Source organism: Ovis canadensis, chromosome 13, assembly GCF_042477335.2.
Source record: "Ovis canadensis isolate MfBH-ARS-UI-01 breed Bighorn chromosome 13, ARS-UI_OviCan_v2, whole genome shotgun sequence".
Lineage (NCBI taxonomy): Eukaryota > Metazoa > Chordata > Mammalia > Artiodactyla > Bovidae > Ovis > Ovis canadensis.
The window spans coordinates 88,962,900-88,976,031 of NC_091257.1; the positions used below are offsets into that span (position 1 = coordinate 88,962,900).

Below are 13,132 nucleotides of genomic sequence, written 5' to 3' on the forward strand. Positions count from 1 at the left end.
AGGTCGGTGTAAAAGCATTCTTAGTGGGCTGAGCATAAACAAGCTAGGGGTGGGCTTGTTGGTCTTAGGGTGGCTGACCTCTGTTTTAAGGAATTTGTTTTCTTGATATTGAACTTCCTAAACAGTTTGATCTCTTCGAGAGCTGTTCGGCAAGTTAATTTTTTTAAAAAAATATTTATTCGCTTGGCTGTGCAAGGTCTTAGTTGTGGCATGCAAAATCTTTAGTTGTGGCATGTGAGCTCTTTTGTGTTACCTGCTCAGTTGTGTCCGACTCTTTGGGACGCTGTGGGCTTCATTGAGGCATATGGGATCTAGTTCCTGACCAGGGATCAAATCCAGCATCCTTGCATTGGAAGCTAGGAGTCTTAACCACTGGACCACCAGGAAAGTCTCTGGCAAGTTTATCGTAATTCTCAGATCCCACCTTTTGTATAAGACAGTTTCATGTTCACATTACCCTCTGCATATCCTCCTTACTTTCTGTGTGTGTGTGTGTGTGTGTGAGGAAGGGTTTGGTAAAATCCTCTGAGGTCCCAAGTACAAGTACTGTTGGAATTATTAGGGGGAAGTATCATATGACAATCAAAGTGCCAAGGGTGATGTATACATACATACATATTTGTATACATATATACACATATATTGGAGAAGGCAATGGCACCCCCCTCCAGTACTCTTGCCTGGACAATCCCATGGATGGAGGAGTCTGGTAGGCTGCAGTCCATGAGGTCGCTGAGAGTCAGACATGACTGAGCGACTTCACTTTTACTTTTCACTTTCACGCATTAGAGAAGGAAATGGCAACCCACTCCAGTGTTCTTACCTGTAGAATCCCAGGGACGAGGGAGCCTGGTAGGCTGACATCTATGGGGTTGCACAGAGTCGGACACAACTGAAGCGACTTAGCAGCAGCATACACATATATATGGCATATGGGACTTCCCAGGTGGCGCTAGTGGTAAAGAACCTGCCTGCCAATGCAGAGACATAAGAGACATGGGTTGGATCCCTGGGTGGGGAAGATCCCCTGGAGGAGGGCATGGCTACCCATTCCATTATTCTTGCCCGGAGAATCTCGCAGGGTCACAAAGAGTAGGACACGACCAAAGCAACTTGGCACGCACACCTATGGCATGTATTTATATCTTTATGGCATATATATATATATATCTCCCATAAAGATATACGTACATATAATACAGATGTATCTTTCTTTCCAAGACTGAAGCATGGCTTCAGAAGCAGAGTATTTGGCCCCTGTTGGTATATAATGGACTTCCCTGGTGGCTCAGGCAGTAAAGCGTCTGCCTACAATGCAGGAGACCCGGGTTGGATCCCTGGGTGGGGAAGATCCCCTGGAGAAGGAAATGGCAACCCATTGCAGTATTCTTGCCTGGAAAATCCCATGGATGGAGGAGCCTGGTTGGCTACTGTCCATGGGGTCGCAAAGAGTCGGACATGACTAAGCGACTTCACTTTGTATAATGAATTGATATACTTTGTGGAGAGTTGGGAATAACTTCCTCTTTTCCATCCCTTAATTATTATCAAAGGATGAAAAATCTTTTTGAAGCAGAGAGTCTTGACAGTAAAGTAAGCTTCCAACGCAGACCATGTTTTTCTCTACAGATTTAAAGGCCAGCAATTATTTTCAGCTCTTCTCAATATTCTTCCTTAGGATTTGGAAATAAACCAGGAAAATAAATGACTTTTATGTCAGGATAAAATCCTTTTGCAAGTCAGATGGGTTTTGCAATCCTTGATTTCCACAGAATGGAAGGATAAGGTCTAATCTAGTCGTCAGTAGACAGATCATTAAAAATAATTTTTTCACTATGCAGTTTCAGTTACCTGTCATCACATCGCTCTAACAACACTCCTTTTGTTCCCACCATCTTCATTAAGTTGAAGGTTTCTCAGCACTTACTGCCAGCCCTGTGCTGGTAAACATGTAAAAATACCTCGGGGAAGGTGGGAAGACCTAACTTCCACCATTTGCCAATTTCTATGGTGTAAATACTACTACCCCTGGCTGATTTCAAGCAAGGAAGGTGATATCACAGTTGGTGACAGATAAGCAGTGTTTCCACCACACAAATACAATAGAGGCAGATAATATCAAGAGTGTAGATAACAGTAAAACGTAGGGAAATAATTAGTAAGTGATGAGTATGCTGAGTACTTATTTCCTTTGTCTTTAACACAGATAATTTAATTGCAAGTTCATATAATTTAGTTTTCAGGAGTCATTTTGTGAAACAACTACTCACAAATTCCCCCAAACTGAATTAGTACAAGCTGGCTTCAGTACACCACTTTGACAAAAAAAAAAAAAAACAAAACCAACAACCAAACATGGGAATAAAATTATTGCAAAAAATCTACCTCATCTTAGCGCAAGCAGCATTCATCCAGGAAAATGTGACTCATTGGTGGGGGTGGGGGGAACCTTCCTTTTTTTATTTTTTCTGTTAAATAATTATTTATCTAAGTTTGTAGGAGTGGTTTCATGAGTGTATACATGTGTCAAACTGTATGCTTTAAATATGTCATTTATTTTATGTCAATTATAGCACAATTAAGGGTTAAATTTTCTCCTCTGACTTTTAAAAATGGAAATATGTGTACTTTTTAATTTCTTTTTTTCGGCTGTGCCAGGCAGCATGTGGGATCTTAGTTCCCTGTGCGTGTACTCAGTCACTTCACTTGTGTCTGACCGTATGGATTGGAGCCCAGGCTCCTCTGCCCATGGGATTCTCCAGGCAAGAATACTGGAGCAGGTTGCCATGCCCACCTCCAGGAGATTTTCCCAGCCCAGGGATCAAACCCACATCTGGCTGCATCTCCTGCATTGCAGGTAGATTTCTTTACCTGCTGAGCCACCTGGGAAGGCCTTAGTTCCCTGTCCAGAGATCAAACCCATGTCCCCAGCACCAAGTGTTAACCACTGGACTACCAGGGAAGGCTTTATATTGTTTTGACCAATTACATTTATATGATAATTGTAATAATAGAAAAATTAGTGCCTAGTGTTAAATTAGTGTTAAAGTCACAGAAAGTAAATAATGATCCAATTTAAATATAAGTAAATAAATATGTGCAGAAAATTATGACAAAATTATCCATATGTCATTTAAACATAAAAAATACACTGTTGTAAAATATTGTGGGGGAACATGGAATAGAAATTTGAGTTCAAGTAGAAAAAGGAATGATGTAAAATTGCACTCTTAGAGAATTTTGCTCAATTTTTTTTTTTTTTTTTAATTTGCCTGTGCTGTGTCTTAGTTGCGGCATTCCGGATCTTAGACCTTTGTTGTGGTATGCAGGATTTTTGGTTGCATCACATGGGATCTAGTTCCTTGACCAGGGATCAAACCAAGACCCCCTGCATTGGCAGCATGGAGTCTTGGCCACTGGACCACCTGGGAAGTCCCCACATATACATGTATATATATTTTTTAACAGATAGTTGTAGCTATCGAATTGCTGGGGTACTGGATACATGCATTTAAGAATGATATAACCATTTCTTTTTAAGGTATGAATTTACAACATGTTAGAAATTACAACCTTTTAACTATGCAAACTTTTGATGAACAGGTTAGCTGTCAACTGAAAAATATGCCAGGAAGTACATAGCTTTTCCATTAGAAAGAAACTAGCAGAAGAGACTGAGGCATGCTAAGTTGAGACAATTAATGGAAGCTCTTCTATAAATCTATCCTAACCTTCTGAAATTAAGAAATTAATCTCTGCTTGCTGAAGTTCTGAGAATCTCTCTGAAGGCATCCAACATGTGTGAATGTAGTAATTTGTGAATTTGTAGGATTTTAACTTGTGTTTCTTGGATTGGGGCTAAAAGTTCATGGATGGTCCCTACTTCTGTTGAGTATGTGTCTCTGTGTAGTTTTCTGGTGCCTGTAATTTCAGAGTTTCTCTTTAGATCCACAAAGAAGTCCTGACCCTCAAAGAGTTAAAAGCAACTTGCTCTGAGCCCCTTTAAATAGCTCTAACAGGTTTTTTTTTCCCTTGGCTCCTATAAAACCAAATGCAGTAGTTTAAGGTTTGTAGAACCAAAGTTCCCAATTCCCTCCTCTAGACTGAGACATCAAGCACAAGAAACTACAACCAATCCGATCCTTAATGGCCACCTCAATTGCCTTCTCCTCCAGGAAGCCTTCTCAAATCCCTCACTCTTTCCTTCTAGCTCTCATCTCTCTTTCCCCTAAGACGTCTTGTACTACATCTGTTTCTCTCCTTGAGCAGACATCCTTTTCTTGCTCATGTTATAGTTAGAAATTGAGAGTCCAAGCTTCATGCTCAGAAAGATCTGGGCTATAATCCTGGCTGTGTGACCTGGGGCAGGGCCTTTTACCTCTCTGTGTCCCAGTTTCCTCATTTGTAACCTGGGAGTCCTTATGGTTCTTTTATCATGAGTGTTGGGAGTATAGTTCTTAGCACATACCCTGCACAGAGATGTTACCTGTTGTTATAATCACAGAGGTCTCCCTCTGAGAATCTCGAGTTGGAAAGTTCCCTCCCCAACAGCTCTTCACACACAGTAAATAACAGGGAGTCATGTCATTATTTTCAGACCATCTGAGAGAGTGAGCCCTGGGGTCTTCTCTCTCTCAGAATGGCACCAGCCTTCTCTGGTCCTCTTTGCTCCATGCAAATCTCTCTTTAGCTCCAGATAATGACAGCCTGGGGTTTCCAGAGGCTGTATGGAATGTCCAGCCACTGCCTTGCATAACCACAGAAACTGGGAACACTGGGTTCAGAAGGACCCTCCCAGTCCATTATATCCAACAGCGTGCCCATTGTGAGACAGGTGAACCAAGGCCCAAACAGTGAGTCAGCATCCACAAGGTATTTCAAAGACTTCTCAAAACAGCCCTCCACTCTTTCAGTCCCTCTTTCTCCTTGCCTTCCTTTATTTTTTGTCATAACACTTCCCTTACCGGACATCATACATCGATCCTTTTTCTTGTTTATCATCCAATTCGACAACAGACATAACCTTCATGAGAGCAGGGCAGTTGTCTTGTCCATAGAGAGATTCTGAGCCCCTCGCCCAGGATCTGGCACAAGTGGGTGTCTGATGACTCTTTGCTGTGTGGATAAAATGATGAGTGCCATTTGGCTGTTTCTCCATAGGGGCTCAGGCATAGAAATTCACTCATTTGGTCATTTATCCCATAAACATCTGATGAACATCTTCTGTGTGAGAGGCCTTTTGAAAAACCAAGAGATCCCATCCCTGCTCTTAAGCAGCTCCCTGATTAGTGAACAGTAGCCACCAGGTGCTAAGAACCTACTGTATGCCAAGTTCAAGGCTGGCAACTTTATATGCACCTTCTCCATGTTAGCACAATGCTTCTAAGTGCAAAGCGCAATGCTTTTTGCAGGACTCCTTAAAAAAAAAAAAAAAAGGGCTTGGGGGTTGTTAGAAGGATATAGGTGGGCTAAAGACTAAAACTGAAAGGAAGATATCAATAGCTGAGATGACTCCAAGAGCTGGCAGACTTATCTCCAGCTCTTGAAACCTGCCCAGTATTTATTTGAGGGTATCTCTTCTTCCTGGAGGTATGCCGCTGTCTGTTTTACAGACTTACTGGCTCTGTCTTCTGTGCTGCATTTGGGGGACAGCCAGTCTGATTGGCTTGGCCAGTAGCTTTCATTGTCTCCTTCAGGTCAGACCACTTCTTGGATTACTAACTGGCCTAGAGGGTGAACACCATCTAGCGTCTATCATATCCTAAGCAAAGGGTATGTTTAGTTAAAAGGGAGGGTGGAACATCATCCTCACTCTGACTCTGTAAAGTAATATTACTTCTATTTTCTGGAAAACAGACTTAGAGAGGAGAAATGACAACAAAGCTGTAGCAAAGCTGCCCTGGCTGACCTGCAAATCCAGCATTGAGAAATACACGGTATCGTGGATTACCCCTGAGATTTGGTGGTTGTTTGTTATGCAGTAACAGCTAACTAATACAGGATTGAAGTCAGGTTTCTTTGATTCTGTCTCACTGTGTTGTCCCATTGAGTTTTCAGCACTCATTTCTGTTCTTCCCACAAAATCATCTTTGAAGTATGTTGTCCTCAAAGGAGCAGAGAGGAAGACGCTGGGAAAGAGATTGGTCCCTGAGAACTTCCTGCATAATAAATTTGTGCTTTCCCTGCAGTTTCCCACTCTGACAGCTGAAGAAAAGGACAGATATTAACAATTCCAACATTCACAGAAGGCTGTGTAGTTCTTCAGTGAGATCTATGGAGTTCCCTGGTAGCTCAGCTGGTAAAGAATTCACCTGCAATGCAGGAGACCCTGATTGGGAATTTCTCCTGGAGAAGGGATAGGCTACCCACTCAGCATTCTTGGGCTTCCCTGGTGGCTCACATGATAAAGAATCCACCTGCAATGCTGGAGACCTGGGTTCGATCCCTGGGTTGGAAAGATCCCCCAGAGGAGAGCATGGCAACCCATTCCAATATTCTTGCCTGGAGAATTCCATGGACAGAGGACCCTGGTGGGCTACAGTCCATGGGGTTGAAAAGAGTCAGACACAGCTGAGCAGGTAAGCACAGCACAGGACAGTGCAATGCGTCTATAGGCTTTCCCTGGTGGCTTGGACAGTAGAGAATCTGCCTGCATTGCAGGAGACATGGGTTCAATCCCTGGGTCGGGAAGATCTACTGGAGAAGGAAATGGCAACACACTCTAGTATTCTTGCCTGAAAAACTCCATGGACATAGGAGCCTGGTGGGCTGCAGTCCATGGAGTCTCAAAGAGTCGGATACAGCTGAGAGCTTCTATACACCACAAACAGTCCTAGAGGGTACCCATGGCTGGCATTATTACAATCATTTAAAATAAGAACAAAAACTCAAAGAGATGATGAGTTGCCCAGGTTGCAGAGCTTCATCTAAACCCAGGTCCTTTGGTGTCTAGCCCTGGCTAGATACTTTTCCGTCACACCCTATTGCTAGAGAGCATATTGGTAGAGAGCATCCTCTGGGCACTTCAGTGTGGGTGGCACAGTGCCATGTGATTCACACCCCACAGTGACGAGGGCTGGAGTGCAATGGAGCAGGGCGCTTCCAACCTTAGCCCATCACTTCCCTTCACCAATCATTCAGCTCAGCTTGTTCGGCTTTCCTGGTTCCCATGTGGTCCTTTTCCCCAGCCTCTAGCCACATCTGGTCAAGGCCGAGATAGCACAGTTATTTCCTAGATGCCACAGCAGTCAGAATCTGCTCCTTGCAAACAGCCAGCGCTGTTGGTGCAACAGAAGGTAACAGGGCAGTGAGGTAAAGAACCTCCGGTTGAAACCTGGCTTGGCCATTTGATTTGTTACATGGGCGATTTTTACATCCCATGTCTCAGGTCTGCTTGCTCCTTCAGTGAGTGAGAACGAGCGTGGTATGACACAGGGGTGGTAATAAATGTGCTGATGCATCCTCGTCCTGGCTAGCACCACTCATCTTCCAGGGCTACTCCTTTCATGCTACTTCCTCAAACAGACATTCCCCCGAGGCCAAATTATGTTCCTGTCCAAATTCTGTAAGTGGCTTCCTTCATTGCATTCACTGCGTCTGAACTGAACTGAAACTGCTGTGCTGGGTCTTGGTTGCTCTGTGGGCTTTTCTCTAGTTTCGGAGAGCAGGGGGCCTACCCTCTGGTTGTTCAGTTCAGTTCAGACGCTCAGTCGTGTCCGACTCTTTGCGACTCCATGGACTGCAGCACGCCAGGCCTCCCTGTCCATCAGCAACTCCCGGAGCTTACTCAGACTCACGTGCATCGAGTCGGTGACGCCAACTCTCCAGTTGTGCTGCGTGTGCTTCTCATTGCCGCAGCTTCTCTTGTTGCGGAGAATGGGCTCTAGAGCACCTGGACTTCCGTAGCTGTGGCTCCTGGGGTCTAGAGCACAGACTCAATAGTTGTGGCACACAGGCTTGGTTTGCTCCACGGCATGTGGGATCTTCCTTGATCAGGGATGGAACCCTGGTCTCCAGCACTGGCAGGCAGATTCTTTACCAATGAACCACCAGGGAAGCCCTATTCAATTATTCCTTGATTTTCCTGCTTCACTGTGTATCTCCCGTGCTAGAAGCTCCCTGAAGAGACGGACTGTCTATTTTAACCACTCGACCACCAGAGAAGACACAACTATGTCTGTTTTAAATATCTAGATATTGGGACTTCCCTGGTGGTTCAGTGGTTAAGAATCTGCACTTCCACGGCAGAAGGATGCGAGCTTAATCCCTGGTTGGGGAACTAAGATCCCACATGCCACAGCCAAAAAAACCAAAACAAAAACCCAGAGGCTAGCACAGTGCCTGAAACATAGTAAGCACTCAATATTTGTGAATCTGCCCCCTTTTCCCCATTCTTCCCACCTACCTCCACCAAGCAAACCTGCTCGCCTCCTGGGGGGTTGTAAAGTGAAAATATACTGTAAGCCGGCAATCCCTGGGTGAGGCTGATGGTGTCACCTCGGTCCCTCCTTTGTCCACTCCGATCCTGCTACACTGGTCTCTCTGCTCTCCTGTGAATATGCCAGTCTCATTCCTGCTTCAGTGCTTTGAGCTCGAGTTCCCTCTATCTGGAATATTCTCCCCAGTTGGCTTCCTCCTTCGCTTCCATCTGATCTCTACTTAAATGGCACCTCTTTGGAGCCGGCAGGAGCCCGGTGCGCACCATACCAGTTGAGTTCAGCAACAGGTTCAAAGGAGTTCCTCTGTGACCAGAAGTACAGTGATGGAGACAACCTGCCAGAAAAACTTGCAGCCTTTAAAGAGAAGTACATGGAGCCTGACCTGAACAATGAGGGCGAGACTGACCATCTGATGTCTTTAAAGAGGATGGATAGTGGAGAAGCTTGGGGTCCCCAAGACCCACCTGGAAATGAAGACTATGGTGACAGGCGAGGTAGGCCACACCATCTCTTGCCGAGACTTTGTGAACATGAGACTGTCATGATGTTTGAAGGAAAAGCCAATGAGAGAAGCCTCAAGCCCGTTGGCCCCCTCCAGAGAGAGACACCGCCAGTCTGCCCTGAGGACCCGCCTGGACCTGCCTCCCTCTCCCCCGTCTCCTTCCTCCCCTCCCCATCTCACTGCCGTTCTTGACTCATTGTGATGTTCTATTAAATTTAAAAAAATTTTAAAAATAAATGCCATATCTGAAGTGATTGTTCTCACCCTCCATCCTTGACTATCTGTCCCCTGACCCTCGTTTTTTTACAAAGTGCTTCTCACTGCTTGATGTTAAATTTTATATTGCTGGTTGATTTGTTTATTGTCTGTCTCCTCCATGAGAAAATACATTCTGGGAGGTCACAGATCTTCTCTCTTCTTTTAAACGAGTTATTTTACTTATTTATTTCTTTTCGCCTGTGCTGGCACTTTGTTGCCTGGTGGGCTTTTTGTGGTGCTTGGGAGCTACTCTTCAATTGCTGTGCAGGGGCTTCTCATTGCAGCGGCTCCTCTTGTGGAGCACGGGCTCTAGGGCACGTGGGCTGCAGCATTTGCAGCATGCGGGCTCAATATTTGTGGCTCCCGTGTTCTAGAGCACAGATTCAATAGCTGTGGTGCTCGGGTTTAGTTTCTCTGCAGCATGTGGGATCTTCCCGGATCAGGGATCGAACCCGTGCCTCCTGGATTGAGAGGAGAATTCTTTACCAGTGGGCCACCAGGAAGCCCCCAGATCTTCTCCTTACTCATTTTGATCATTTCTATCTGTATATTCAGAGGTATTTTTTGCACATAGTGAATGCTGAATGAAATTTTATTGAATAAAAACATCTTTATTCCTTAAAGGCCTGAATCCTTCAAAGTCAGAGCAAGGAGCAATTTCTAGGGAGGTGCAAAGAGTATAGTACAGGGTGGGGTCAGCAAACCTGAAGGGCTGGGGTGACTGATTCAGAAAATTTCAATTCTCTGCAAGGTGTCTTTGATCTGGGTAACCAATCCCTGGAAAAGAGTTCTTTTTTTAAAAAAAAAACTTTATTGCTGGGTTGATTTTTGGCTGTACTGGGTCGTCACTGTTGCTCAGGTTTTTCTCTAGTTGTAGTGAGCGTGAGCTACTTTCTAGTTTCTCTGTGCACAGTAGCTTCTCATTGTGGCAGCTTCTCTTGTTACGGCTCTCAGTTCAGTTCAGTTCAGTCGCTCAGTCGTGTCCGACTCTTTGCGATCCCATGAATCGCAGCATGCTAGGCCTCCCTGTCCATCACCAACTCCCGGAGTTCACTCAGACTCACGTCCATCGAGTCGGTGATGCCATCCAGCCATCTCATCCTCTGTCGTCCCCTTCTCCTCCTGCCCCCAATCCCTCCCAGCATCAGAGTCTTTTCTAATGAGTTAACTCTTCGCATGAGGTGGCCAAAGTACTGGAGTTTCAGCTTTAGCATCATTCCTTCCAAAGAAATCCCAGGGCTGATCTCCTTCAGAACGGACTGGTTGGATCTCCTTGCACAGTAATGGCAGCATATGGACTTAGTTGCTCTGTGGCGTGTGGGATCTTCCTAGACCAGAGACGGAAACCACGTCTCCTGCATCGGCAGGTTGATTCTTTAACACTGAGACACCAGGGAAAGCCCTGGAGAAGAGGTCTTGATTCAAGAGAAACAACACCCTCTGCTTGGAGGCCTAGCCACCCACTGGCATGCTTGACATGGTCCATCCTTCACAGAGAGGTGATCTGTACAAAGCACTGATCGTGGAGCACAAAACACAGAAAACCAGCTCCTTAACTGCCTCTGAAGTAAAGAAGTGGGAGGCTGGAGTGGAAAGATGAGCACTCCAGAGGGTTCTTCACTCTGATCATTACAACTGACAAGACCAACCACATCCCAGCTGTGTATAGAGTTGCGTCACTTCCTTCTTCGAGCCTTGGTTTCCTCATCTGTAAAATGGAGAAAATGTGTATACCTACCTCCCCATGGCTGTTGGGATAATGAGATCAAGTAAGTGAAAGTTCTATTGGTCTGCTGCTGCTGCTGCTGCTAAGCCACTTCAGTCATGTCCGACTCTGTGTGACCCCATAGACGGCAGCCCACCAGGCTCCCCTGTCCCTGGGATTCTCCAGGCAAGAACACTGGAGTGGGTTGCCATTTCCTTCTCCAATGCATGAAAGTGAAAAGTGAAAGTGAAGTCGCTCAGTCATGTCTGACTCTGAGCAACCCCATGGACTGCAGCCCACCAGCCTCCTCCATCCATGGGATTTTCCAGGCAAGAGTACTGGAGTGGGGTGCCATTGCTTTCTCTGTCTATTGGTCTAGTAGTTAAGATTCATGGTCTTAGTGGTTAAGACTACGCGCTTCCAATGCAGGGGGCCCAGGTTTGATCCCTGGTCAGGGAACTAAGATCCCACATGCCGTGTGGTGCGGCCATAAATACATAAATAAAAATGAAAGCTCTGTGTAAACTACAATGTTCAGTGCACCTTCTGCTGTACACTGGGAACAGGTGTGCGTGGAGTCAGGCTGAGCTAGGGTGGAGTTTGTGCTCTACTGTCACTGGCAGTGTGGTCTTGTGTAAACAGGGTCCTTTTTCTCAGCCTCAGGCTCTTCATCTGTTAAGTGGGACTATTCATTGTCTCTACAGTTCACAGGCCTGTTTTGGAAATCAAATAAATATTAAATGAGATAATATAAGTGTCTGGCACACAGTAGGCGCTCAGCAAACATCCTTCCCCAGCAACAGAGGAACACGCAGCCCTTAAAACCCGGGAGGTAACAAGGGGTTCTCAACCCAGAAGAAAAAACAAGCAGGTGGTGAGCGAACCCTCTCTGGTTTCTCTTCTAAGCGAGTGACTCACTGGCCAGAGTCCAGGTTGATCACCGAGGCAGAGGACAGAGCCAAACACTAGCCTCCCACATGGAGTTTCCAAAATATGCAAGCGCAGAGTTGCATAACCTGAGACACTTGTCTCCCTGAAGTGTTTTCCCGCAAATCTTCCCTGAAAAAGATCATGTGCTTGGGGGCTGTCGGGCAACCTTGGGGAGGAAGAAGGGAGAAAGGGAGGGGCTTGGAGACCTCTGGGGTGGGGTGGGAATAGAAAGAGAAAGTATCACATTTACTGAGCTCTTGCTGTATGCCAGGCACCAGGGCTCCCTCAGGGCTCACTCTGTCTGTTATCTACTTAGATCTTTGCCATAAATCTGGGAGAACAGCTTTTACCACTCCCACATTCCAAGGGAAGAAATAATAACAATAATTAATATCGCTGATGTTTACATAACATTGACTACGTATCCGGCAGTGGGACACTGCCTGGCACACATCTGATTCTCAGGACAGCCCAGCACGTGAGCGCTGTTCGTGTTCCCATTTCACAGAGGAGGACGCTGAGACTCAGAGAGATAAAGTAACTTCCCCAAGGTCACCCAGCTAGACAGCAGGAGGCCTAGTATTCAAAGACTGCCAGAGCTCAAAGGTCCACAGACCTCTAGGAGGGCATTTCCCAAAGGATTGACAGAGGTGGAGCTGGAAAGTGGATCCCAGCAGGAGTTGTCCTTGGGTGCCCACAGTGGGAGCCCAGTGTGAGAGTGACGTCAATGACCAAGTGACCAGAGGCTCTCTCTTCCTCTCGGCCCAGAGGACAGTTTGTTCCCAGCTCGTGGCTATTTGTCATTCTGCCTCTGACCTAAAAGTTTAACATTTCATTCATAAGTTTGGAAACTACAAACTTGGCAGTGTGGGAAAGGTCCTTGGAGATCAGCTATTTTAGTCCATTTTACAGACTCAGGGGAGGGAGGGGGGGACAAACCCCCACCCTGAGGCCCAAAGGGAGCCGTGGATAAGGCAAAGTCACAGCGTAATTTTCTGCTAGCCGGAGAATTAGTTTGAGGTCAATGACAGATCGTCTCATTGTGTAATGATCGAATGTGTGTATACCTCTGAATCACCTGGGGAACTCTTAGAGGTTTCTACACTCCTTCTGGAGATTCAGACTTCGGTTGGCAGCAAGGCTTGGGGATCTGATTGTATGTGTCCCTCAGGTGACTCAGATGGCACAGGGCCATGGACTGTGTTTGGAAGTTGGAGTCCAACACCCTCCTTTGATTTGACAGTTTGGGATAATAAGACTCAGCATGGGACTTGCCCGACGTCATGGGGCAAGTGAATG

General features: G+C 45.8%; 1 protein-coding gene across 2 annotated transcripts in view; it reads left to right on the plus strand.

Annotated features, from left to right (window-relative positions):
- SYS1 (SYS1 golgi trafficking protein) overlaps positions 1-13,132 on the plus strand; it is a 52,425-nt gene that overhangs the window by 3,946 nt on the left and 35,347 nt on the right. The gene's annotated exons all lie outside the window — the stretch shown is intronic.